The sequence below is a fragment of the Glossina fuscipes genome, unplaced genomic scaffold (assembly GCF_014805625.2).
Source record: "Glossina fuscipes isolate IAEA_lab_2018 unplaced genomic scaffold, Yale_Gfus_2 112, whole genome shotgun sequence".
Classification (NCBI taxonomy): Eukaryota; Metazoa; Arthropoda; class Insecta; order Diptera; family Glossinidae; genus Glossina; species Glossina fuscipes.
This window is the reverse complement of record NW_023998455.1, coordinates 5,952,851-5,957,139: the sequence shown is the minus strand read 5'-3', so window position 1 is coordinate 5,957,139 and position 4,289 is coordinate 5,952,851. Positions and strand designations below refer to the sequence as shown.

Here is a 4,289-nt window from a genome sequence, read left to right as displayed (position 1 = left end):
CGAAAAAACTCCTTACTATTACTATTACAAAAAAAAAAGAAAGAGAAGAAAATTGTAAAATTAGTGTAGAGTGAAAGTTCAATCAATACGTAGAACATAAAAAAATTTGAACTGAAGTTAAGAATTACAAGTAAGAAAATTAAATTCGGTCGGGACCGAATCGGAATCTTTTATACCCATCACCGTTTACCCCCAAAAAAAAGACAGAACAAATAAACGAACAAAATTCTCGTAGCCTGTAGTATGGAGTGGGTGCAGTTGATTTCTCCCACTTTCAAAATAGAAACATTTGTCGTTGAGGCATATGGGCGTTGTAGGCGCGTGCTTTGAAAAGTTTAGGACAATTTCAAATTCTTTTGCAAATTTGTAAACGGAGAAGGTTTACCACAAATGCTGCAAAGTTGCGCAAACAGACAGATGGACAGACGGACAGGCGGCCTTGTTTAGCTGCAATCAAAATTTGAAACTCGCCACGAATTTGTATACTTTATGTATATAAAGGCGTTGATAAAATAATTAAATTTTGATACACCATAATATTGGGTAGGTCAAGTCTTTCCATATTTATGCATAGATGCTCCAGCATCGCCCATAGAATATGCGTTCAAACTTTTGCACATTTATTTGCTGCAGTTTATGAGTAATGAACAAAAAAACAATTTTTCATTGCCTTTGAAAAACAGAGGTATTCTCAGTTTACATGGTGCTGTGGGCGGGTCCTTCAACCGATTGGCATTTATATGCGTTTAGAAAATACTCTCACATGTATGTTGAAAGTCAATTTTGATAGCACATTACCGGCAATCTTTCAAACTGGAAATCATACACCATGTGTGTGAACCTGAGGCAGGAATTTGCTTATAGATGGCCCCAGCCGTCAAAGTGGTTGTTATACATATACTGGTAATACATATAAGATGTTGTTTTCTTTTTCTTTAACGTGACGATTCACTCATAGAATGTCATCTGTACGTGTGGCACGGTGAAGGTTACAAAAGAGTTGGCGAAGACAAAGAAGCGATGGTAAGTTTTATGCCTTTATCGACCGCCCGCTCACTACAACTCCTATATGATCTACTATAGTGAGATGTGAAACCGCAAACACCGGCTTGATAGTCGCGATTCTTATTGCGATGACGGATCAGGCATGGGATTTTTGAGCGTGAAATCGCATCTGGCGTTCTATTTGCCTGGCCGTGCTGTCATTAGTCCAGCTGAAGATGGCAGCTTTCGTGTTGTATCGGCCAAACGTTTCATGGACTATCAATTCCGTGGCAGGTTATGCCCGAAGATTGAAACACACCATTTAAGTAATTGCATCAATGCTGAAGGCGTCTCTTTGTCACCCGTTTTCGTTTTGTTTATATTATAGTCTACGAAACCAATCAATCAAGTGAAGTGAAGATATTAAGGTAAAATAATGCCTACATTCACGTGTTCGAAATATTTGTAATTGAAATAAAGTCTATGCAGGTGCTTTTCTTTATTCATTTCATTGCTTTGCGTTTCTAAGATCAAGAGGAGAAAAACTTTAAAGTAGCTTTCAGTTGTAAAATTCAAACACTAATCAATCGTAACGCAACCACTGATCAACTAATAAGTCCTATGATATGGAAGACTTTAATATAAATTTTTTAAACAAAATTTTGTAATTTTTTAAAAAGATGAAAGCATTCGCTTCGCTTTGGTGTTCCCACGTACAATAAATTCAGATTTATTGAATCTGTCTTGATGATACGATGAAAAGCCTTTGATGTTACTTTTGTTGTTCCCATAAAAAGTTTCACTTTGAATGATCATTATATATGCATAACCTAGGGTATATAATTGTGGGCCGTGACCGACTATACGGTGCTTTCTTGTTATTTTTTTTTATTAATTTATAGAACATAACAACGCGTTACATGTTGCAAAGTTACAAAGCTTCACAAGAGCGTTTGAAGGGTTTAATGTTTCTTGCGAGTCCAATAAAATGCAAGACTTAATCGGAATTGCATTATATCGCTGTTCCGGGCTTTGTTTTTGTTTTTTTTTTTGTATTTTTTTTTTTAATTAAATTAATTAGAAAATGAACTTTTTCTAGTTAGAAATATGTTACTATACACGCGCTATTCTTGTCAGCTACTGTCGTTTTGGTTTTCATTTATTTAATTTGTTGGTTAACATGATTTCTTTCTTCGATTTTGTTAGCAGAGAGAAACGAATATATGTTTGAATGTCCGCGCATTGCTAAGCGCAGCGAAAGCTCTTTGCGAATACAAGCAAATGAAATTTAATTTTGTTTTTGTTTTTTTTTTTTTAAAACGGATTAGTTTACCGTTATAGATAATGAAATTAATGTTACATTGCATTCTAGGATCCCTAAGGATTCCTGAAATCTATTTAAACCAAAGTGTGAGTTAAGAGTTATTATCGTCTATCAACTTTTTACACTTTGCTGGCTTGCTGATCAAGATGGACGCTTTTCATTTTATTGTTTGATTAACCAAAATTTTTGGACGTTTTGTTGTTCTCTTTTGTTCAAAAAAATGTTAAATAAAACGAAGAAGAAATAAAAAATGCATTCCACCGCTTACTGCCACCATAGGCAAGTACTTAAGAAAAGCGACTTCGTGATCGGTTTTAATTTCCAAGACCGTAGACCATGCTTTAAGTACGATGGTTGAAGCTTGGAAAAGACACAACTCTCACCGATCGAGCATACAGCGCATTACACATACAGGAAACAACTCCTCTTTGCATTACGCAGAAGCAAGCTTCAGAGAACCTTCAGAGAATATATGTATATTGTTGCTGAATGCTTTGGTCGTTCATCTGTGCCTCTCGCTCTCTCGCTTCTCACTGTTTATGTATGAATGGTAAGCATGCTCTTGGTCGCAAAAATGAAAACATTGCCCTCAAATTGGGTGAAAACAGCTCACGCAGGTCAACGTAGGAAACGGGTGAAATCGAAACCAATCAACGGAGAGGAATTAAAAATTTGCCATGTTATGTAAAATGTTAATTGGAAAATATAATAAAAAACTCGGGCTAAATTACTGCGTAACAAACGCATGTTTTTTTGCTTTACGATGGTCATGCCCTTGGTATAACGTAAACGGGCAATAACTGCCGGACTGCTGTCGAAAGCCACAAAACAAAAGAGAAAAGTCTTTTGCTCATTACGCATAAACAACGATGAAAATTTGCTGATTTCCTTTTAAGAGTGAGCTGGCGGTGAAGGATTCAACAAGAGTAGAATACAATTTTTGTTTCGGTCTTTTTGGTCTGTCTGTGCCTTCAGTTATAGGGTGGCAGGTTTCCCCGTTAGTTCCGCAGTACTTTTTGCAGAGCCTTTTTTTTAATACGACTTCATCAATTCTCGAAGGGAAAGTCACAATCTTGGACAGTATGCTTCCCTTTTCGAAGCGATAATACCCTTTTAAGAAAACTAATTATTGAAAAGTTGTCCGTAAATCCTTGGGCAGTCGAAAGCAAATGACTTAATTGTATTCTTCGAAATATCAGAATATCCAGCTGATAAGGGTCGCGACTGCGATGTTGGTGGTGGAATCCCAGCGTCGTAGACCACACCTTTTAAATAGCTATATAGTGTACTTAGTTCGAGTTATCTATGTTTGCTTTTAATACTTGGGATCTAAATATTGTACGCTGTTCACTTTGGCTTCCTGATTTTCCAATCGTTCCTTTTTCTGTAAATTCCTAATTTAACCGTTAGACCTAAGTTCACTTGTTCGTACTTTAAACATAAACATATTCTCAAATCCTTGTAAATTGAAAGTGTTCAGTTTGCTATACTTTGATAATTTTCTTTATAATTGCGTAAGTTAAGCCTTTAGCCTTAAGAGTGTTGCTTAATATGGCCGCAACGTATAATTGTAGCCAGTGATGAAATAAAGTAAAAAAATAAACTTCTAATCACCACGCTGCCCTACCTTAGACTATGCTAAGCTCCAGCCCAACCATTTTTAGATGTTTGCTGGGCGTACTTTACGTTACGCCTTGGAAATTTCGGACATTTTAACAAATGGTCTGCCATCCAATACAACTTTTCACATTCTTTCCCTCCTCGGTCCCTAATACCTCTTTTTCTACAAATGCAAGTTTGTTGACAATAGAAAAATGCCTTATCCTTATTATGGAAACGTTAAAATCCTGACAACGGTCCTCCTGGGTTGCAAGCGAATGAAACTTTAAGCATTATGGTCAAAATGCAGTGCAAATTACATGGGGGCTTAGGAAAGGAACTGGACGATAATGACGGGAAGTCATCCGAGTGATGAACTCCT

General features: G+C 36.5%; 1 protein-coding gene across 1 annotated transcript in view; it reads right to left on the bottom strand.

Annotated features, from left to right (window-relative positions):
• Nucleotides 1-1,861, bottom strand: part of LOC119639626 (atrial natriuretic peptide receptor 1) — a 64,582-nt gene extending 62,721 nt beyond the window's left edge. The window contains exon 1 of the mRNA XM_038037124.1: nt 1,702-1,861. The gene's annotated coding sequence lies outside the window, so the exon portion shown is untranslated. The remainder of the gene's footprint in view (nt 1-1,701) is intronic.
• Nucleotides 1,862-4,289: the final 2,428 nt, after the last annotated feature.